We start from the raw sequence: 25,411 nt of genomic DNA on the forward strand, positions 1-25,411 counted from the left end.
AAGCTTCTAAACCAAGATCATATATAGGATTTATGTAATAATGAGATCATAGAAATAGTTAGGGAACGCATCAAAATATAGGAGAAGAGGATAGCTCCCTGTCCTTCTTTGTACCAATATCATTGGCTGGCTGAGCTGTCACTTAGAATCAGTGGCTATTTTATTTCTTTATTATATTGTTCTGCCTCTCCTGGTTGGCAGTGTTGCCAGCCTATGCCAGGGGATGCAGGAATGCTGGAGGATGTAGGAGCCATGCATCCAACCTCTCCCCTCCCATTCCCTGTCTGCAAATTCAGTACAAGAAACCCTTCATGTTAAGGATTCAGAGTTGTTGTTTTTTACTTCTCAGAAAATGTTGAAGCAGCTTGGGGGATCCTGTCTTATCTGTGCCTGAACTGCTGTTACTCTATCTCTTGGCACCTTATAAGTATTTGATTAGGGGAGGAAATTTCAGCTGGGGGTCTCTTGCATGCCCAAATGAGACAATGTGTTGTACCCAAGTCTAAATTCTAAGGCCTCCCTAAAGCTTAAGAGTGACCTGGTGGTCTTTTGTATAAGGTTTAGAGCACTAGGTTTTTGAGTTTTTTTGGTTTTTTGGGTTTTTTAGACAGCAAGATACTGATTCTAATAGATCTTTGCAGCAACAGCAGGAGACCAGTTGCCTGCCAGCTCTCAGCCTTGGCTGCCCTAATCCCAGGCTTCAGGGAGCATTGCTTTGTGACTAGAGTTTCAGTGACCCAATAATCTCCTATACCTTTCATGAATGTGTAATGCTGAAGGCAGCATAGTCTGGTCAGTCTCCTTAAGAGCAAAAACAACTATTCCCCTATAGAAAGTGAGGAGAATAACATAAGAATAATTTATTAGTAGGACAATTGATCAAAGCTACACAAGGGTAAATGTTTCAATAGAAAAAGCTTTTTTTGGGACTTTTTTTGAACCTGATTCCTCAGGTCTCTTCCAACTCCTCTTTCCCTTCTGAATAAAACTGGTAAGAGTCCCAAATAGAATTCCTTTTTGTTTCAGTATTCTTTTGTTTCAAAAAGGCCAGATTGCTATGTATCATATGTTGGAGATTGATGGGTGATTAAAGGGGCAAAAGTCAACAAAGCAAAGCCATGAAAAGGTGGGTAAGTATTCTCTATGTACAATACCCTGATTCAGGAATAATCATAGTCATAGCAATGGGAATTACCAGAAGAGGATGGAAATTTAGAGATCAGTCCAATCCCTTTGTTTTATAGATAAGGAAGCTAAGATAAAGAGGTTAATTTGTCCTAGATTATATAGCTAGTAGTATCAGCAAAATTTGAATTCAAGTCTTTCTGATTCCAAGTGCAATTCTATCCACTGTGCCACACTAAGTCAAGAAGAGTAGATAGCAACTAATCCAAAAATAAGTGCTAGAAATCCATAAGATATATACCCAAGGAGCCACACCAGAGGCTGTGGACTAAGTGTAAAGGGTTTTGAGTCTGAACCTGGGAGACACAAGAAAGGTGAATAAGAGGAAATAATAAATTGATTTAACTCATGACAATTTGCTTTTACAAAGAATCAGGCCACATTGGTATGACTTTATGGTTGCTGAAGAGAAGCTCCAAGGAAGTTATGTCATGCCTTTGTTGGGATATCATTGAGGGAAAGTCTCCCATCGATTTCACATAGAAGCCCACAGGTTTACCTTACGTTTACAGCCCTGGTTGTCAACCAAATACCAGAGGCAATCCCAAGAGGCTCTTTCTGTGAGACCAAGATCAGTTGGATTCTATATTCTTATCTGTGCCTTAATTAGTTATCAGTGGCCAAGGATTGCATGAGTGCTATACAGGTTTGAGATGGCTCTATCCAAATAAAGATTGATAGAAAATGGGATGGATATGTGGGACAATAAAACAAATAATTCTAATCAATACCCCATAGAACTCTACTACCACATCTCTCTTAGTCTGCCATTTTCCCAGAGGATAGCTCCCAAGTTAGTTTTCAAACAATCACCCAGGATTAATCTCTAACATATAACTCATCAGGAGATTTTGGTGAGATTTCTGTTGATACACAATTGAAGCTACCTGGTGGATGTGTTTTACATTGGTTATCTCTGCTAAGTAAACATTGAGGATGTAATCACAAGGAAATAAGTGAATGTGGGAAAGAAATAGGGGTGGATACTATCATTTGTATTGATGGGCATGTCATAGGTAGATAGGAAAATAAGTAATTTGAGTTGCCTAGGAACATATGATCAATAAGTACCTAAAGATATTTTTGAACTCAGGTCTTCCTGACTCTAGATCTAGTGTTCTATTCTCTTTGTCATTTAGTTTACCCTGGCATATAATAATTTTAATTTTAGTCAGATAGGTCTGGGAAAAGGTGAATTCTTTCTTTTTCTAGATTATTAAATGCAGTGATATTGATATAGATAGGTATCTTTGAGCAAGATTGAATGATCAGAATCCCATCCCTAGACTTTCATTAGAATATGCCATCTCTCATAATAGTCATTTTCTCATTAGCAGAATTCACTTGAATCAAAGTGAATCAACTAACCATGCACCATGAATCAAAGTGAATCAACTAACTTATCTTGATATGAACAGTAGCATTTGACCTAATGTTTGAATCAGGTTTTTAGGCTGTTTCTGTTGTACAAGAAAAAAATAAAATATGTAGAAGTGACTTTTTACCTGCAAGAAAATGAATAGTGTATATAGTCCAAAAATATGAGATTGGGAGTGGGGAGGAGCACAGTTGTTCAGAGATAAAGTGAGAAGGGAGATCAGAAAGCTGTAAAATTTCTTTATGAAAAAGAAGCTATGAAAAAGCTTGGTCCCTTTTCCACATATAACCTACATATATGATGTATAAACATAGTTTTGGGGGTAATTGTGCTAACATATACATAATAATAAACATTTCTAGTACTCTTAAATGTCAAAGATCCCTCATTGGAACTTGTTCAATGTTTATTTGTCCTTGGAAGAGTAGGTGTTCCTTAGAGTGGAAATCAACTGATTGGTTAACAAGTAATGAGAAAATGACTATTATGAGAGATGGCATATTCTAATGAAAGTCTAGGGATGGGATTCTGATCATTCAATCTTGCTCAAAGATACCTATCTATATCAATATCACCGCATTTAATAATCTAGAAAAAGAAAGAATTCACCTGTTCCCAGACCTATCTGACTAAAATTAAAATTACTATATGCCAGGGTAAACTAAATGACAAAAAGGATAGAACACTAGATCTGGAGTCAGGAAGACCTGAGTTCAAAAATACCGTTAGGTACTTATTGATCATATGTTCCTAGGCAAGTCATTTAACATCTTTTTGCCTCAGTTTCCTTATTAGTAAAATGAGATAGAGAAGGAAAAGCAAACCACTCTAGTATCTTTTTTAAAAAGTTTTTTGCTTTCAAAACATATAAATAGTTTTTAACATTCATCCTTGTAAAACCTTTTGTTCCAAATTATTTTCTCCCTTTCTTCCCCCCCCTCCTCTAGACAGTAAGTAAACCAATATATGTTAAACATGTGCGATTCTTTTTTTTAAATAGCTTTTTATTGACAGAACATATGCATGAGTAATTTTTCAACATTGTCCCTTGCATTCACTTCTGTTCCAACTTTTCCCTTCCCTCCCTCCACCCCCTCCCCTAGATGGCAGACAGTCTCATACATATTAAACATGATAAAATATATCTTAAATACATGATATGTGTACAGATCCATCTACAAAAAGGGCTGCCACAAACATTTTGGAACATACAGATCCCTTTCCCTTCTTTAATATCTCTTTGGGATATAAGCCCAGTAGTAACACTGCGGGATCAAAGGGGTATGCACAGTTTTATAACTTTTTGAGCATAGTTCCAAATTGTTCTCCAGAATGGTTGGATCTGTTCACAACTCCACCAACAATGCATCAATGTCCCAGTTTTCCCTCATCCCCTCCAACATTCATCATTATCTTTTCCTGTCATCTTAGCCAATCTGACAGATGTGTAGTGGTATCTCAGAGTTGTCTTGATTTGCATTTCTTTGATCAATAGTGATTTGGAACACCCTTTCATATGAGTGGAAATAGTTTCAATTTCATCACCTGAAAATTGTCTATTCATATCCTTTGACCATTTATCAATTGGAGAATGGTTTGATTTCTTATAAATTAGAGTCATTTCTCTAGATATTTTGGAAATGAGGCATTTATTAGAACCTTTAACTGTAAAAATGTTTTCCCAATTTATTGCTTCCCTTCTAATATTGTTTTCATTAGTTTTGTTTGTACAAAAACTTTTTAACTTGATATAATCAAAATTTTATATTTTGTGATTAATAATGATCTCTAATTCTTCTTTGGTACAAATTCCTTACACTTCCACAAGTCTGAGAGGTAAACTCCCCCATGTTCTTCTAATTTATTTATAATCTCGTTCTTTATGCCTAAATCATGAACCCATTTTGATCTTTTCTTGGTGTACTATGTTAAGTGTGGGTCCATGCCTACTTTCTGTTATACTAATTTCCAGTTTTCCCAACAGTTTTTGTCAAATAGTGAATTCTTATCCCAAAAGTTGGTATCTTTGGGTTTGTCAAACACTAGATTGCTATAGTTATTGATTATTTTGTCCTGTGAACCTAACCTATTCCACTGATCAACTAGTCTATTTTTTAGCCAGTACTAAATGGTTTTGATGACTGCTGCTTTGTATTATAGTTTTAGATCAGGTACAGCTAGGCTCCCTTCATTTGAATTTTTTTTTCATTAGTTCCCTTGAAATTCTTGATCTTTTGTTATTCCAGATGAATTTTGTTGTCATTTTTTCTAGGTCATTAAAATAGTTTCTTGGGAGTCTGATTGGTATAGCACTAAATAAATAGATTAGGTAGTGTGATGTTCTCTGGTTCAGTTTCTTGAAGGTCTCTGGGAGCAGCCAGATGTTAAAGTCCAAATCCTTTATTATGTCCTTTAAAGTCTTGTCTCCTTTCCTGGGGCCTTTCTTAAAGGCCTTCTGGAGTCTTGGTTTCAGTGGAGAAACTAAGGAAGTCAGTCTTGCCACCAAGGTGGTATGAGATGGGATGAATGAATCTGAGTCCAAAAGCTTGTGCTTCAGCCTCCAGTCTGCTTTTCTTCTCTAGCTCTCAATGAATCCTAGCTGAGGCTCCTAGCTTATATGCTCTACACTGAGTATAAACCAATCATTATATCACTAGGAAACCATTATTTGTTGTAAGATTAAATCAATCATACTGAACTTAGAGAACTATTAAGCACCATGCTAAACTAGATAACCATTGTTTCATCAATTCCACTGAATTACCACTTTGTAAGAATACTTGTTTCAAGTTCAGAGTTCTGGCCCATAACAAGGTAGTATTGTCATCTTTATTATATTTGCTTAGCCTATTCAAGAGCACTTAATATTTTTCCAATTGTTTAGATCTGACTTTATTTGTATTGAAAGTGTTTTGTAGTTACACTCATATAGCAAACTGGCTTTTCTTTGGCAAATAGATTCCCAAATATTTTATACTATCGACAATTATTTTAAATGGAATTTCTCTTTGTATCTCTTGCTGTTGGACTTTGTTGGTGATGTACAAAAATGCTGAGGATTTTTATGGATTTATTTTGTATCCTGCAACTTTGCTAAAGTTGTGGATTATTTCTAATAGCTTTTAGTAGACTTTCTGGGGTTCTCTAACTATACCATCCTATCATCTGCAAAGAGTGATAATTTGGTTTCCTCATTACCTACTCTAATTCCTTTAATCTCCTTCCCAACTCTTATTGCCGAAGCTAGCATTCCTAATACAATATTGAATGGTAACGGTGATAGTGGGCAACCTTGTTTCACTTCTGATCTTACTGGGAAAGGTTCCAGTTTATCCCCATTACATATGATGCTTACTGATGGTTTTAAATAGATGCTCCTGACTATTTTAAGGAAAAGTCCATTTATTCCTATGCTCTCAAGTGTTTTTATTAGGAATGGCTTTGGATTTTATGAAATGCTTTTTCTGCATCTATTGAGATGATCATATGGTTTTTGTTAATTTGGTTATTGATACAGTAAATAATGCTAATAGTTTTCCTAATATTGAACCAGCCCTGCCTTCCTGGTATAAATCCTACTTGATCATGGTGTATTATACTGGGGTGATTTTCTTTAATCTTTTTCTAATATTTTATTTAATATTTTTGCATCAATATTCATTAGAGACATTGATTTATAATTTTCTTTCTCTGTTTTAATCTACCTGGTTTAGATATTAGTACCATGTCTGTGGTCATAAAAGGAATTTGGTAAGACTCCTTCAATCCCTATTTTTTCAAATAGTTTATATAGCATTGGAGTTAATGGTTCTTTAAATATTTGGTAGAATTCACATGTAAATCCATCTGGTCCTGGGGATTTTTTTCTTAGGGAGTTGATTAATAGCTTCGTCTATTTCTTTTTCTAAAATGGGACTGTTTAACCAATTTATTTCTTCCTCTGTTAATCTAGGCAAGCTATATTTTTGAAGGTATTCTTCCATTTCATTTAAGTTTTCAAATTTATTGGCATAAAGTTAGGCAAAGTAATTTCTAATTATTGCTCTAATTTCCTCTTCATTAGTGGCAAGTTCTCCCTTTTCATTTTTAAGACTAACAATTTGATTTTCTTCTTTCCTTTTTCTAATCAAATTTACTAAGGGTTTATCTATTTTGTTGGTTTTTTTGTAGAACCAACTCTTAGTTTTATTTATTTTATTCAATAATTTTTTTTACTTTCAATTTTATTAATCTCTCCTTTTATTTTTAGAATTTCAAGTTTAGTGTTTGACTGGGGTTTTTTAATTTGCTCCTTTTCTAGCTTTTTTAATTGCAAGCCCAGTTCATTGACCTTCTCTTTCTCTATTTTATATAAGTAGGCCTCTAGAGATATAAAATTTCCCCTTATTACTACTTTGGCTGTATCCACATTTGGTATGATGTCATTTTCTTGGGTGAAATTATTAAGTGTGTCTATAATTTGCTGTTTCATCCAATCATTCTTTAGGATGAGATTATTTAGTTTCAAATTATTTTTGTTCTATTTTCTCCTGGCTTTTTATTGAATGTAATTTCCATTGCATCATGATCTGAAAAGGATGCATTTACTATTTCTGTTTATTATTTGTTTTTCCAAGTAGGTATTTAATTTTTTTTCCATTGTTTCATTTTTTTTTCTTTTTTTCTTTTTTTTTTTTTTTTGGTTTTCCCTGACTGATTCTTGGTGTCTCCTCAAGTCTATTTGTTAAATTCTGATTTTTAATGAATTATTTTCTTCACTCACTTTTTAATTTCTTTTTCTAATTGTCCAATTGAGTTTGTAAGTGAATTCTTTTGTTCTATGGAATTTTTTTTCCATTTCTCCAATTTTATTTTTTAGAGAGCTATTTTCTTTTTACAATTCACCAATTCTGTTTTCCTTGGAATTGTTTACCTTTTCATCTCCCCCTTTGGGGATTCATCTGAAGATAATCTGTTTTTAGTCTCCTCAGTGTTTGAAATCTGCTCTCTATCCTATAAAAGCTCTCTATTGTCAGATCCCACTTTAACTTTTTATTCATTTTGACAAAAAAGAAACAAAGAAAACAAAACAAACAAACAAACAAACAAAAACAAGTGCGGTCTGCTTTTTGGGCAGTATGATATTTCCCAGACAACAGGAAGTAGCAGTGAAGCAGCAGTGGGACAGCAATGGCTGCACTGCATCTGCATAGTGGTTGCACTCGGAGAGTGTGCTGCATCACTCTTGGTGCTGGGTGAAAGGGGGCAAGTCCCCAGAGACTCTCAAATTTTGGGGTTATCATCTTTATCCCCTGTGTTTTATAACTTCTCTGCTGATCTACTGCCTTGCTACCAGAGCAAAGTAGCCACATTATGGTAAAGTACTCCCTGCAAATTTTCCACTGCTGAGGCCACACCCTGTCCCTCCTGCAGTCTGTTCAAGGTGAGCTGCCTTCCATGCTCTCACTGGCTGCCTTCAGTTTGCACCTAGTCTAACCGTCCCACCCTTGAGCAAAAAACAGACCTTTTCTGCCAAATTTCAAGGATATCTTCTGTTGGTGATGTGTTGTACTCCCATATTGGTGGGATTTTTCAGTAAAGCACTAATTCTGGGGCCATTTCATGAAAGAAGTAGTCTGAGGGCAAGGAAGAGCTTAGATAGAAGCGTGTGTCCTCTCTGCCATCTTGGCTCTATCCCTTTGTGATTCTTCTAAATGTATTTCAATAATTATCTTGCTGCACAAGAAAAATCAGATCAAAAAGGGGAAAAAATGAGAAAGAAAGCAAATGCAAGTAAGCAACAACAAAAAGTAAAAATACTATGTTGTGATCCACACTCAGTCTCCACAGTCCTCTCTCTGTTTGCAGCTGGCTTTCTCCATCACAAGACTACTGGAACTGGCTTGAATCATCTTTCTGTTGAAAAGAGCCACATCCATTAGAATTTATCATTATATAATCTTGTTGTTGTTGTGCACAATGTTCACTTGGTTCTACTTACTTCACTTAGGATCAGTTCATTCAAGTCTCTTCAGGCCTTTCTGAAATCATCCTGCTGATCGATTTTTATAGAACAATAATATGCCATAACATTCATATACTCACTCTAGTAGTATCTTTACCAAGAAAACCCCAAATGGTGTCAGGAAGAGTAAGATAATACACATATAAAAGTGAAAAAAGAGATAATAATAGTATACATTTCCCAGGAATATTGGAATTTTCAAATGAGATAATTATAAGGTGCTAGACATAGTACCTGCAATCAAGCTTCCAATCTTGTGATAACTTCATTCTCTGAGGCTTCTAATGTACTACTGCTGAACTTAAGCAATGTTTATAGAGCAAAACAGAAATATATTGTTTAACAGCAGGGATTTCCAGGGGGGAAATATATACACACATACTTTTAACTTTAATAGGCATTATTAACACTTTCTTAAGTCTAAACAATTAAGAAAACAATAAATCAAACCCTGACTTGTAGCAATTGTCTAGTATCTGAGGTGTAGACATTCACAATGAAAATTTAAAAATAGCCCCTCAGAAATGAAGTAGAACTGGCTCCAGCATACCCTTGAAGCCAGATAGTGATGAGTCTTAAAAAATAAGCATAATTCACAGATTTTTAGCTGTCACCAGAAGTGATCACCTATGCCTATGGATAGTCTGAGGGGTGAGATAGTGACAGGGAAGCACTGAATAGTGATGGGTTTGGAGTCAAGAAGGCTCATCTTCCTGAGTTCAAATCTAGCCTCAGATATTTACTTTGACTTTGGGCATGTCTCCTTCCTCCTGCAGTTCCCAGTCTAATGGGGGGGGGGGGAAACCATATAAATAATTACATAGAAACAAACTATTGCAGGATAAACTGGCAGAAATTATGGGAAAATTATGGAAAATTGGGAAAGGCTTCCTGCAGAAGGTTGGATTTTATCTGGGACTTGAAAGAAGCCAGAAATTGGGAAGAGAAGGGAGAACATTTGAGGCATAGGGGATAGGCCAGCAAAAATGCCCAGAGTTGGAAAATAGAATGTCTTGTTCATGGAAGAAAAAGGGGACCACTCTTCTGGATCAAAATGTGCTTGTGGGGAGAATGGGGAAGTCATATGAGATATAAGAAGAATCTAAAGGTAGGAGTTATGCAGTTATGTGCTTTAGGAAGATCACTTGGACAATTAAGTGGAAGATGGATGAGAGAGGGAGGAGACTTGTGAAAATTAGAAGGTTGTTGCTGTAATGCAGGTGTGGAGGTGATGGCAATATCAGAGGGGAAAGGGGGGTCATGTCTGAGATGCAAAGGTGAAATTGACAATCCTTAGTATCAGCCTAGATATGGGGGGGTGATGATACCTAGGTTGTGAGCATGAGGAACTGGAAGGATGGGGGTGCCCTGGGCAGTAACAGAGAAATTTGAAAGCAGGGAAGATTTAGGGCAAAGGTCAATGATTTTCATTTTAAACATGTGAAGTTTAAGATGTCTATAGGACACCCAGTTCAGAATGTCTAGTAGACAGGTGGAAATGTGAAACTGAAGATCAGCATAAAGATTAGGACTGGACAAATAGATTTGATCAGCATGAAGAAAAAAATTTAATCCATAGGAGTTAATGAGATCATCAAGTGAAAGATGTATAAAAAGAGAAGAGCAACAGATCCAAGACAGACCTCTGTGGGACATCTAGGTTTACTGATAAATAGAATAAATAGATAAATAGAAATAGATATATTTCTATCTGATAAATAGATAGATAAATAGACTTTTCTTTTTTAATATAGAGAAGAATGCATGTATATAGGGAGTATATAAACATGCACATATATTACAGTGCATACATGTAATAAGTATGATATACTACATATATACTTATATACATATATCACATGTGGCATATGCATATATATATATACATATATATATATACAGGATATATATACTCCACATTTATATACATATATCATATCTAGTATATACACATGTATATATACTATATATATACCACAAGTTATATTTATATATATGTATATACATGTATCACATATAGTATATATGTATTATGTACTATATACTGTATATATATGGGGATATATACTTAAATATATATATATAATATACCATATATGCTACATACACTATATACATACACAATATTATATAGAATAATTATATTAAAATCATATACAACCATGTACAATATCGTATACAATTATATATATATAATATACATATATATATTTATATATATATATACATGCAGCATACATATGGGATATATACACTTACATATACATATCACCTATAGCATATACATGTGTGTACATACTACATATACTTCGTATATATATGAGGTGTATGCATTTCCATAATGCAATCTGCATATATGCTATATATAGTATATACATGTATATGTACATATCTTTATCAGATGGCCTTGTCTAGAGTGGATGGAGGGAGGGAGACAGTTGAGAACTTAAGATAACAAAACTTTTAAATTAATTTAAAAATAAAAAGAATGTTAAAATTGTTTTTAGATGTAATTGAGAAAAATAAAAATATTAATCAAAAAATAATATAGGCAATGAATAGAGCAAGAGAATCTCAAATATTTGAAATGAGAAAGTCCCAACCAAAAAGGCAAAAGCATAAAGGGGACAACACCAGGGATTATTTACAGTTTTGCTCAGAATTTAGTGGCAGGAAGGGAAGGAAATAAACATTTATGTGGTGCCTACTGTGTATAAATAATGTCTCACTTGGTCTTCTCAACTTTGTGAAGTAGGCATAGTTTTCATCCTTATTTTATAGTTGAGGAAATTGAACAAGACAAAGACTAAGTGATTTGCCAAGAGTCACATAGCTAGGAAGTATGTGAAACCACATTTGAACTCAGGTTTTCCTGACTCCAGGCCAGAGCTCTATTCTCAGCAGTGGGGAAGCAGGGAAATTTCATGGAGAAATTCTCATGGCTGCATATGTTGGCAGCACTGCTTCATACCATTTAAGAAGGTTGTATTTTTATTGCATTGGAATATTAAAATAAACTGCAGAACATAGCTTGGAGCAAAATCAATTTATTAATAGTGACAAATTTAACTTAAGAAAGAAAGACTGGCAATCTCAATAAAGTCAGTGGCCTTGAGTAAGAGCTAACTGGGTCTTTTAAATCTACATGTGTCTTCATTCTGATTGGTCTGATGGTCCATTATTTGACTCTTCCCCGACAAATATAAAACTAATTGGTAGATATTTTAATGAAGAGGTAGGATAGGAAATACTAACCATCTCTCAGTTCAGAAAATAGAATAGCCCTCAGATAATAGGATTGGGCTGCAGATTTTGTAGGGTAAGAAGGAAGGAAGGAAGGAAGGAAGGAAGGAAGGAAGGAAGGAAGGAAGGAAGGAAGGAAGGAAGGAAGGAAGGAAGGAAGGAAGGAAGGAAGGAAGGAAGGAAGGAAGGAAGGAAGGAAGGAAGGAAGGAGGAAGGAAGGAAGGAAGGAAGGAAGGAAGGAAGGAAGGAAGGAAGGAAGGAAGGAAGGAAGGAAGGAAGGAAGGAAGGAAGGAAGGAAGGAAGGAAGGAAGGAAGGAAGGAAGGAAGGAAGGAAGGAAGGAAGGAAGAAGGAAGGAAGGAAGGAAGGAAGAAGGAAGGAAGGAAGGAAGGAAGGAAGGAAGGAAGGAACTAGGAAGGAAGGAAGAGAAGGAGGGAGGGAGGGAGGGAAGGGAGGAGGGAGAGAGGGAAGAAACTGAATTTGAGGTAAGGATACAAAGTTAGACAATACAAGTGTGGAGATTCAATTCACAATGCAATTAAATCCTGTGTGGAGGTAATTACAAGACAAAAATTTGACCTTTAGTTTCTGGATATGTAGGTGAAGAGTAGAGGTAAAAAGAAATTTGGACTTATGCAGTATGGGAGAATATTAAACCAATTCCACCTTGATTTAAGTCTTAAACATAGAATTAAAATCAGTTTTGCCTTTTTAAACATAGCTTATCTTATTTCAGGAAAATTCATTAATTGATACCTCATTATACCTTCTCACTAGAATTAACCCATGCACTTTTCTGAAATTGGAATGGCCTTCTAGCTAGGTCACTACTTCTATTTAGTAGTAAAAATAGAGGGAAGACTAATAATGGTCGGCTCTTGGGGATTTTTACTATATACTGAGTGGGCCCCTTTGATTTATGCTTGGTGTATTCTCAGCTCCTACAGGGGCTGATTACATCCTTGTGCATTGGTGCTGTGCTTCCTGGCCCACTCTAGCTCACTTAGGACATACACTTAGCCATAGTTCAGGACTGTGCAGTTAGGACTATTTCTGTTGGATGCCAGAAGGAACTTTAAGCTTTAATCTAATGTGAGGAGTAAACATTTCTTCTTACCCTCAAAATATTTTCCACACCAGCCTCTCCTGCACATCTGAATTTTTACCATTAGAGTCTTAGCCTTTTGGCCTAATCTTTAATGCTTGCTGTTTCTATTAAGAATAACTCATCAAAAAAGTTTGTTTGTCAGCTGCATCTCAGTATGAATTTGTTGATTAATCTCTTTTTAGGAATGAGTAATTGAGCATAGATATTTGACAGGGAAGAGGAGTTAATCTTCAGAACATGAGGCATTGACTAGATCATGCACAACATAAGAGAGGCATCATAAAGGGGAGAAATGCCCCAAGAGCAGAGGTGAAAGGAGTCCAAAGACAAGCTTTATATATTTCAGAATTTTGTCCAGAGCTAGTTAGGTATAGGGATAGGAATAGGAATAGCGCAGGAGATGTTGGCTATGAAGTCAAGCAGTTCAGTCATTTTTCACTTATGTCCAACTCTTCATGATCCTGCTTGTTTTTTGTTTGTGGTTTTGTTTTGTTTTGTTTTGTTTTTTGGCAAAAATATCAGAGTGGTTTGCCATTTCCTTCTCCAGCCCATTTTACAGATGAAGAAAGTGAGGCAGATTTAAGTTAGTCACATAGCTTAGTAAGTGTCTGAGGCCAGATTTAAATTTGGGAAAATGTGGGATTAAGCACTTTTCCAAACTCAAGGATTTCAACTGTTACCCAATGATTAACATGAGTTCTGCCCTTGGACTGGGTTCATTTGGCAAGCCCAGAATCTGTCAGGAGGCCCTGTCTTAGAGAGAATGTGACACACTACTGATTAAAAAACACAAACATTTATTCAATCCTTTCTCTGTTCAAGGCACTGTTGGATCCTGAAGATAACAAAGACAAAATAATAATAACCCCTAAATTTTACTCCAGGAATTAAAAAAAAATACAACTGAGTTTAGTATCAAATTAACAAGAATAATTTCTTAAACGAAAAGGTTTCAAGGTAGTAGCTATTGTATATTCCCATCATTGAGCTACAAAGTAACTAATTCCCTGTCCCATTCAACTAAATTTGTTTTAATTAGTTACTTTTACATCATGAATTACAAAGTGATTTGAGGTTATACTTCAAGCTTCTTGACAAGGTACATTTTGTGCTAATTTTCCAAGGCACCAAAATTGCTAGTTACACTTCCAGATTCATGTGACTCACTTCTCACCAGAGATTGTCCCAATTTATTCCTCTGAACTCAGCCATAACGTGCTCTATGTACCAAATCAACATACCTCAGGACCAATGTCTAGCATTACATCCTTTCTAAAACCAGAGAAAGAAATAAGTCTTGCCACTTACAAAATATGGTATTGTTAGAGATTGTGAGCAACTGTGTGCTTCTTCTACCTTCTAGAAAAAAAAGCAACTGTTTACCTTTCACTGGCGTTCAAAGCCCCTACTTAGCCACCTGCTACCTTTCCAGTCTTCTTACACTTTACTCCTTGACAGATCATCTTCAATCCAGTGATACTGGCCTCCTGGTTGTTCCACAAACAAAACTTAACCTCTCAGCTCCAGCCATTTTCTCTGTCTGCTTCACATGCCTGGAAATGATGATTCTTCTCTGCTCTACCTTCTGATCTCCTTGGCCTTTGTCAAGGGCCAAGTAAAATCCCATCTTTACTGGAAGCCTTTCCCAACTCTTTTTAATTCCAATGCCTTCCCACTATTAATTATTTCGTATTAATGCTATATTTAGCTTGCTAAATATTTGTTTGCATGTTGTCTCCCCCATTAGACTCCAAGCTACTTGAAGGCAGGGACTATCCTTTGTTTTTGTAACCCCAGCACTTAGCACAACACCTGGTATGTAGTAGATGTTTAATAAAAGTTATTGAAAGAAAGGTAAATATAGTAGCTTGGCAGAGTAGTGGGAAACATAGGAAACAGCAAAACTTTAGTTGCATTAAAATTTTCCTCTTAGAACATTTATGAGTTGCAGTATTTTCAGTGATTCTATTGTGGTTAAGTCAGTCCATGTCTGACTCTATGAATTTTTGCCATGGGGTTTTCTTGGCAAAAATATGAGAGCAGTTTGCCATTTTCTTCCACAGTGTGTCCCCATTTTATAATTGAAGAACCGGGGTAAATAGGAGCTCAATTAGTTGCTCAGGGTCACACAGCTATTAAATATTTCAGGTCATATTTGAATTCAGATCTTCCTAACTCCAGGCTTGGTTTTCCAATCACTGCACCACTTAGTTGCCTATATATACTTTACACACACACACACACACACACACACACACACACACACACACACACATCTATATATCTTCTGTGATTCTAGTTGTCAGTCCCCCAAACCAAATATATTTCTTAGATTAACATAGGTAGTCAATTTTCTTTACCTTTCATTATTACTAATCAAAAAGTCAGTATCCATATGGATTTCTACTATCTATTAGAAAGGAATAAATCAATAATCATGAAATTAATAAAGATAAATATAAATTTCTTCTTGGGTTCAAAAATCAATTCTACAAATGCAAGATGAAAAATCTACAATTATATGACAGTTCATGTGAAAAAAACAAACCAAACTCTGGGGGTTTTAGAGGAATTAAACTAAATATTCCTCCATAAAGTTTTCCTCCAATCTCTCAATGTGACATAAAAATAATCTTGATACTTAGAAGCCATAATGGTGTAGTGCAAAATCAAGTGGCTTCTGAATGCTGGGAAGGCTTCAAGAATGTTCCAGATGGCAATTCGTAGTGTCTACTTCTGGGAACCAGTCTATGTTGATGTGAAGTCTCATCCCAGTAGTCTGGTCACTTGATAATGAATTTTTTGTTCATAGAAACCGGTGTTAAAGAGAAAATTATAAAATAACCTTCAGTTGGATAGAGTGTCCTTTCACTTGTGCAGTAACAGCAAGTCAATAGAGGAAAAGTGGCTATTGAATGCTAAGAATTGTGCACTTTTTTAGGCCCTCCATAAACATTAACTCACCTCTTGTTAATTTAAATGGGAAATATTTGACCACTGACCAACAAGTGGACATACTACTAAAAGGGGAGTGAAATATATCAATCTTGACATTCAAAGAGAGAAGACAAAAAGAAGTCACTGATAAATGGGAGGGTGACTTATAGGTCCTTCTAGGAGAAGCAAATAAAAGAGTAATGGAATTCATTTTATAGCTTGTCCAACGGCAATAAGAAATGTCATTTCATGGGACATTTAGTTATCTTGTGTTTCAGTGCTTTTGAAAAAGCGTTTACAACAGCAAGATTATGTGATGATCAACTGTGATAGACTTAGCTCTTCTCAGCAATGCAGTGATCCAAGACAATTCCAATAAACTTGGGATGGAAAATGCCATCCACATATAGAAGAGAATATGGAGACTGAATATAAATTGAAACATAGTATTGTCACCTTTTATTTGTTTGTTTGCCTTTTCTTATGATTTTTCTCTATTTTGCACATGACAAGAATGGAAATATATTTTAAAGTATTATACATGTATAACCTATATCAGATTGCTTGCTGTCTTGAGGAGAGGGGAAGTGAAGGAAGAAGGGAGAAAAATTTGGACTACAAAAACTTACAAAAATGAATGTTTTTACATGTATTTAGGAAAATAAAATACTATTAAGAAAAAAGAAAGGAAAAAGTTCTTGCAAAAAAACAAACAAAAATTTTTTAAAAAAATAAATTATAATTAAGGGGCCATATCTTTTTCAGTGGATTAGTAGATAGAATTCTATGAAGAATCAATAAGATCCTTCAAATTAAATCAATATATTTGTTAAGGTTCTGTGAGCTCAATTTAAAAACTGGCCTGTGTGAGGACAGTCAAAATTAAAAAAAGAATTTGGAAAATTTGGGTCAAAAATAAGGAATGAAGGAACAGCTAGGAAGCACAGTGAGTAGAACACCAGCCCTGAGTTCAGGAGGTCCTGAGTTCAATTCTGGCCTCAGACACTTAATACTTCCTAGCAGTATGACTATTGACAAGTCTCTTAATCCCAATTACCTCACAAAAGCAGAAAACAAGGAATGAGAGAGACCAAACCTTCATAGGATACACAGAAGCCTCACTCCTATTACTATATATTATGAATACTTTTTTTTTTTTTTTTTTTTTTTTTCTCATTATTTTTTTTTTATTATATATATATATATTTTATAATATTATCCCTTGTATTCATTTTTCCAAATTACCCCCCCTCCCTTATTCCCTCCCCCCGATGACAGGCAATACCATACATTTTACATGTGTTACAATATAGTCTAAGTACAATACATGTGTGTGAATATCATTTTCTTGTTGCACAATAAACATTAGAATCCGAAGGTACATGCAACCTGGGCAGACAGATATTAGTGCTAACAATTTACATTCCCCTCCCAGTGTTTCTTCTCTGGGTGTATCTACCTCTGTCCATCATTGATCAACTGGAAGTGAGTTGGATCTTCTTTATGTTGAAGATTTATTATGAATACTTTTTTAAAAAATTAGAATTTTTCAACCTGAGTCAGCGGGGTAACATAGGAATCAGAAAAAGTTTGTGTGAATTTTGACTGCATTAAGAGTTAGTAATCAAACCACATCAAGAGCCCAACTTCTTAATCTGAGTCATGACCCACATGGAGTCTCATAACTGAATATGGGAGTGTCAAAATTTCGATTTATTATCAGTAAATGTTTGATTTGTATGCCTATTTTACATTTTAAAATTCTTGGGTGAAAGGGGTCACAAGTGGAAAAAAAGTATAAGAAGCCCTGATCTAGAGTATTATACCTAATGCTAAGCACTATTTTTCAGGAAGAACATGAAAAAACTGGAGTCCAGGAGAGCCAGCATTGAATGTCAAAACTGCAGACCATCCCATATGAGATTCAATTAAAGGAATTGGGGATTCTTAGCCTAGAGAAAGAAGGGCTCACAGGGGAATCTGATAGTTGTCTTCAAGAAATGAAAAGGATTAGACTTGTTCTGAATGAAAAGGATTAGACTTGTTCTGATTAGTCTTCAAAAAGTAGAATTAGGAGCAACGGGTGGAAGCTTTAGGGACAAATTAAGTCTTCAGACAAAGAAACTTTTCTTCTGATTAGAATTATCCAGAAGTGAAATGGGCTGCTTTGTAAGATCCTCAATCACTGAAAATTTCCAACTAGATCATGGCTTGATGAAGACTCATTGTAAGGCTGTAGGAGTGGGAATTTGTGCTTAGATATGAATGAGAAAAGATGACTTATCATATATATCCTTGTAAGTGCTAGTATTCTATAAAGGAAGGAAGGACATATCCTCTGAGTCCATAAGGTCTCAAGACTTGGGTAACTTCCTATTCAGAGGAGGTACTGAACAAAGATATCTAGACTAGCCACAAATGTCATTCATAATTCATGTAGCAACAGTAAGACAGCCAGAAGCCAGAATAAACCCTAGTCACCTCTTTTTCAACAAGCCCCAGAACAAAGGCCCCATAAGTAGGGTAACAAGATTTCCTAGGAACTTAGATTTAGAGCTGGAAGAGACCTCATAGATCATTTAGTCCTTCTAGCTGAAGTGGAGAAGCTTGAATGACTTGGGTTGAATAACTAGAAAATGGTCAAAAGAGAAACTGAAGCCATGTCTTCTTGTCATCATTTCCAGTGCTCTGTGGAAAACACCATGTTACCTCTCATAATATAGAGAATTTAAACCTTATTAAGGAATTACCAGGGGGAACATTAGAAGGAGGGAGGATCTACCTGATAGGTTTATCCATTCCAATTTTTAGAAAAGGAAGTCATTAATAAAAAAAATAGACAGTCACAGGACACCTAAAGATGTTTTCACTCTCTCTATCTCCCCCGATCTCTGAGTGTCTTCCCTTCTCTCTTTTTTTCCTTTCCTTTTTCCATCATTTCCTCTCTCCCTTTCCCTTCTCTTGATTCTCCTCTCTTCTGATTTTAATGCTATTTATAAACCAGAACATTTCCTTAATTAATGCTGATATGCATGAGAATAGTGCTAAGGAGATATTTATATACAGATATACATATACATAAATAACCTTATGTAGGAGAATAAAAAGCATGTCTTGAAATTAAATTTAACATAAGAACCATTGTAACATCAAATCTCCCTCCCCCAAAAAATGTGATAAAAGAATCTTCAATATGTCTAAATGTGTCCATCTAGTTCCTCTAATCCCATTTGCTTTCTCTGTAATTTCATCATCTGGGTGATATGTATGGTTTAAATCTTTCAATCTTTTTTTTTTTTTTTTTTTTTGCTATGTGTTCATGGTCATTGGGGTTAAGTGACTTGCCCAGAGTCATACTGCTAGGAGGAATTAAGTATCTGAGGACAGATCTGAATTCAGTTCCTCCTGATTCCAGGACCAGTGCTCTATCCACTGTGCCATGTAGCTGCCCCTATGTGTGGTTTAAAATAAGGTTGTCAAAGTGAAATAAAAATAGGAGTCACAAAATTATGAATAAAGATCCCTGTGGGCCACATATTGACTTAGAAAACCATATATTAACATTATCTATGGCCTATAGTATTTTTATTTATTTTGTTACCTATTTCTCAATTACATTTTAATTTGGTTTGGGCTGCATTCAGGAGTATTATAGACTGCATGCAAGCTGCAGAGTGTTTCATACCTCTGGTTTAGAAGATAACTTCTAGAGAAATGGCTCATATAAATAGAAGTTGTGTCTAAAATAGTACAGCTAGAGTCGTAGGCAAAATTTGAATCCAGATCTTCCTGACTACAAATTCTTTCTACTACTCCATATTGTCTCTCATTTTTTCCCTTTAAGCAACAGTATTTAAATTTTTTTCAATGTTATTTAATTTATTTTTTTCCATTTTAATTGCTAATAGTGCAATAATTTCTACTTTTTTTATGGAAATGAGCTTTTGCCTATGAGTTAACTAGATTCTCAAGGGGTTAGTCTGGGGGCATAACCTCCATGTATAATCTTGTTCCAAAAGAAATTATTTAACTAGCTTATAATTTAGGGGTTGTGAAATGGGGAAGGAAGAATAGTCATCCCATTATATCAGTATTACTAATAAATATGAATAAATTCACTAGATACAGGCAGAAATTTTCTTAAGAAAATCTTGCTTTATTCTTCCTGTATTAAATATTATCTTTACCCTAGTATCTATATCACTGGAAAGTCATAATATAACTTGAATCTGATTTGTGACTCTGTTATTTATTGCTGCCAATGTGATCTTAGATAAGTCACTATTTCTTTCTCTCTCTCTCTCTCTCTCTCTCTCTCTCTCTCTCTCTCTCTATTTCTCTCTCTCTCTCTATTTCTCTCTCTCTCTCTCTATTTCTCTCTCTCTCTATTTCTCTCTCTCTCTCTCTCTCTCTCTCTCTCTCTCTCTCTCTCTCTCTCTCTCTCTCTCTCTCTCTCTCTCAGTTTCCTCATCTATAAAAATGAATTCATGGGATTAAGATGATCTCTAAATTTCTTCCAACTCCAAAGCCCATATTCCATGAACATTTTTAAAGGTTTCACAGAACACACTAATTAATGTGATATCTAAAGGTGAAGTTATGTCCTTAGCTCATCTTAATGAACCAAAGAATTTCAAAATATCTTGTGGGAGATTAATCTTCATTTGGCAGCCCACCAAGTAATCAAACCCAGTAGGGAAAGCTAAAAGGAAGAGAGTCAGGTGTGCATTATATTGTGTTTGCTGTGTGGATTTAAAGCCAATCCCAAAATCTTCTATATGTCTAATTTTCACAACAGCTTTTCTCAGGAGAAATGTTCCACTGCCATGTGACTAGTCTTGCCATGGTTCCTTAAGAATTTGATATTGTTTAAGAGGATTCATCAAGAGCAGCTACCTTGGCTCTATTTTGCAGCCTAATAGGAATTCATTACATGGTAGTTCTTTACTCATTGCATTGTAGATTTTTCAGTATAGCTTGTGAATGTCGAATACTGAGGATACATGCTGGGCATTCTGGGACCACAGTAGGAAATTAATTGATTTGAGTAGAAATTTTCTTTATAGCACCATTTCTCCAAGGATTATAAAAGCCTGTGTTATCAGCATATGTTTATGCAAATATTTTATGGCAGTATCTACAAGGGGTCGTGATTATAGATGAATTTTGAAACATGCAAGAAATCAGTATTTCTATCAATGTTTAAAATAATTTCATGTCTCTTTTCTGCATTAATAGTGCTCATTAATTACTTTTAAGACTGAACTGAATCTTTAAAAGAGGTACTGTATGCTATGTAATAGGGTCATCTAGATGGCAAGTAAATAGAATGCCAGGCTTGGAGTCAGGAAGACTCATCAACTGGGCCCTCAGACACTTATTAGCTGTATGATCCTAATCATGTCACTAATACTTCTTGCCTTTATTTCCTCAACTGTGAAATGATCTGGAGAAGGAAATTCCTAACTACTGCAGTATCTTTGCAAAGAAAATTTAAAATAGGATAATGAACAATGGGAAATGATTGAAAATACTACAGTGATACTAGAGTAGAATGCTAGTTATATATGTGAATTAGACATATGCTATAAGAAATCATGCTTTTGTTTGGTTTTTTCTTTCTTGTGGTTTTTCCATTATGCTCTGATTTTTCTTTCTCAACATAATAATAGGGAAATATGTTTTTTTTAAATTTTTAATAGTATTTTATTTTTCCAAATACATGAAAAAATATTTTCAACATTCATTTTTATAAGACTTTGTGTTCCCATGTAAAATGTATGGGATTACCTGCCATCGGGGGGAGGGAGTGGAGGGAGGAAGGGGATAATTTGGAAAAATGAATAAAAAAAAAAAAAAAATTAATTAATTAATTAAAAAAAAAAAAAAAAGACTTTGTGTTCCATTTTTTTCTTTCCCTCCCTGGCCTTCCCCTTCCCCAAGAAAGCAAGCAATCAGATATAAATTAAATGTGTGCAATCCTTTTAAACATATTTCAATATTTGTCATTTTGTGCAAGAAAAAATCAAACCAAAAGGAGAAGAGCCAAAGAAAGAAAAAAAACAAACAAACAAACAAAGGAAAAAAATACCATACTATGATCCATGTTCAGTCTTCATAATTCTCTCTCTGGATGCAGGTGGCAATCCAAGCCTTTTGGAATTACTTTGAATAACCACATTATTGAGAAGAACCAAGTATATCACGGTTGATCATCACATAATCTTGTTACTATGTACAATATTTTTCTGGTTCTGCTCACTTCATTCAGCATCAGTTGATGTAAGCCTTTAATATGGAAATATGTTTAAAATGATTGTATAACTATAACCAAAAAAAAAATAGAGAGAGAAAGAAATCAGGTAAGCCATCCACTACCACTTACCATCCTGACAAGTAGGAATTCCAGGGTATGTAAGAAGGAAAATACTTCTATATAAGAAGGATCACAAGAACCTTAAGAGGGAGACCCTGAGGGAAAGTTATACTATATAGACTGGGAGCTACCGCAGGTTTATAAATAGAAGTCAACATAATGTTGATCTCCAGAAGGATTGAGATTTATGCTGAAAGTCACTGTATGAATGTGGACTCTACCAAAAAAAATCATCTAGCACAAGATAGAAAAGTTAAACTGGAAACAAAGGGATGAAACATCAAAGGAGAAGAAGAAAGAAAAGTGAAAGGAATAGCATTTGTTAAGCATCTACTATGGGCCAAGTACTATCCTGAGCCCTTTACAAAAAGGAGAAAGACAGGTTGATACATCAAGGAATCATAGGACCAAGTACTAAAGGAGGGACCCAAGCCAAGTAGCAAAGAGTCTTAGAGCCAACTTAGACTTTTCCACTCCTTGATACTATGACTTTCTGTTGTTTTAGGGCCAGACAATGTAGGAAGGTGCTCCTCTCTAATGCTCTAGTACCCAATATAGCATAGGGCACAAGGGAATGCTACCAGTAGAAGGGCTATAAGTTTTTTAGGAATCAAAGAGAATTTTCTTTTCTGTCTTAAACCTTAAATATCAGCTGCCCATCTCATCCTTTTTTTTTCCTTCCTCTTAGTTCTGAGTCATTTAATCATCAAATCCAGTGGATCCTTTTTAATCTTTCTGTAGCCTTTGACACTATTATCTTCTTTTTCTTGATTCTCCTTTCTTAGGTTTTCATGGCACTTTTCTCTTTTGGTTCTGCTCCTATCTCAATTTCTGATTCTCAGGTATATTTAATGAATCTTTGGCAGGGTTTTGTTTTTTCTTTTCTTTTCTTTTCTTTTCTTTTCTTTTCTTTTTTTTTAGGCAATGGGGATTAAGTGACTTGTTCAGGATAATCACACACATAGTAAGTGTTGTGTCTGAGCTCAGATTAGAAATCAGATTCTCCTGACTCCAGGGTTCCCTTCACTATCTAGCTGCCCCCACTTTTGATGAATCTTGATGCAAGGGCTAGGGGAAGTGTAAAGTACAAGAAAACTAGAAAGGTAGGAAGGGGTCAGTGCATGGAGGGTTTTAAAAGCCAAACAGAAGATTTTGTACCTGATTTTGGAGGTGATGGGAAGTTGGAGCAATTGATTGAATAGCGTGTTAATTTGGTAGGAATTGCAATTTATGAAAAAAAACAGTTTGACAGCTCAGTGGAGGATAGACTGCAATAGGGAGAAATTTTAGGTAGACTAAGTAACAGCAGGATGAGTAACAGCAGGATAGTGCAACTGTTCATATATGAAGTGATCGGGGCTTCACCAAGACAGTGGAAGAGTTAAAGGAGAAAAGGGATTATATGTGAGAAGTGCTAGGAGGTAGAAAGGGTTAGCTAAGTGGCACAGTGTATAGAATACAGAGACTAGAACCAAGTAACAACTACTAATCAAGGCTCTCTCCTAGACTCTCTTCTCAATAATCTTAATATTATTTCATTTGGATTTCCATAGACTCACCTGTCAGTTATATAAGATGATTCTCATATCTATTTGTCTGGTCCTAATATCTGACATATAGTCTCACATTTTTAAAGTGTCTTTTAGACCTCTTCAATTAGATATTCTATAGATATCTTAAACTCATCATAAATCTCAACATCAGCATGGAACTCCTTTTTTTTCTCTAAACCCTTTTCTCCTCCTAATTCCCCGTTGCTGTCAAGAATACTACCATTCATTCTTACAGTCATCCAGAATCACTGGGGATCATTTTTGACTCTTCAGGCTCTTTCTCAACTCCCCTAACCAATCAATTACCAAACCTGTCATTGCTATCTCATTTGTTATTCAGTAGTTTAAGCTATGTCCAATTTTTGTGATGCTATTTGGGGGTCTTGGCAAAGATACTGAGTGGTTTACCATTTCCTTCTCCTGCTCATTTTATAGTTGAGGAAACTGAGGCAAACAAGGTTAAATGACCTGTCTGGATCACACACAGATTTGAATTCAAGAAAATGAGTCCTTCTGGTTCTAGTCTGACTCTTCAGTTGTTTGTATGCTACCTTGCTCATTAGACTATGAACTCTATAAGAGCAGGTACTGATTAATTTATTTTTAAATTAAATTTATTTTATTCTGAATTTAAGCAATAACAAGCACTTCCATAATACAGTAGAATTAATTCGACAAAGCAAAAAAGATAAAATATTGAAATATAAAGGGAAAATTATTTTAGATAAATGTTAAAAAATGTACATCTTATGAAAGGTTTAATGTTAGATTTGTTCACCTGCATATTAAATAGGCATCAGAAACAATGAAACTGACTAAAGGATCCTTCACACCTTTGTGTCTAACCACTCTCATATGCACAACTCAACAGGACCCTGAAAAATATAAATATAAATATAGGAAGAATCCCTCAGTGAGGGTACCACCTCTGATACTGGAAAGATTGTACCAGCAGATGCTAGACTTCTGTTTCTTGCCTGGAGGTGATAAACCTCAGAGCTGAGACCCTGAAAGTGAGATTTCTGCCAATTCTAGGCTAAGGATTGCTTTCCTTGCTGAAAAAGCATAATATAAATCTAGCTGAAAGGAGACCTGTAATACCCAGCGGAGTCAAAGGCTGGAGTTAGTGAAAACTGCAGCTGCCTGTTGAAGACTGAGCCCAGGAATAGCTGTGGATCATTTTACTCACCATTTCAATTCTGTGAAAAGTCCAATGGCTGAGAAATCACAGCTGCCTAACAGTTGATCAGCCTTCTTGGTCCAGTCCAGCATCTGCCACAGCTAGTGAAGAGATTATCTAAGCATTCAATCCACCTGCTCAGCCTAGGCAAGCAGCAAATTTATCCATTTAGTAAAGATACTATACTAGAGAACCAAGCCCAGCTGAGTAGCAGAGTAACTTATATATTGCCACTGGATCATGTTACTCCACCATGAACTCTGTGTGGATTCTCACTAAAAAGGACATTAAAACCCTAAAATTGTGAGATTCCTTAGCCAGGTGTGTTTCCTAGTACAATTATACTATAAATTTGTGCTAGCTCTTGACCCTTTGATTCAATGTGTATTTGTGGGAGAATATACTTTAGGTTTTGGAGGAAATTTTTTGTAAATACTGTGCTTCCTGTT

Source organism: Sminthopsis crassicaudata, chromosome 1 (genome assembly GCF_048593235.1).
Source record: "Sminthopsis crassicaudata isolate SCR6 chromosome 1, ASM4859323v1, whole genome shotgun sequence".
In the NCBI taxonomy this organism is placed as follows: domain Eukaryota; kingdom Metazoa; phylum Chordata; class Mammalia; order Dasyuromorphia; family Dasyuridae; genus Sminthopsis; species Sminthopsis crassicaudata.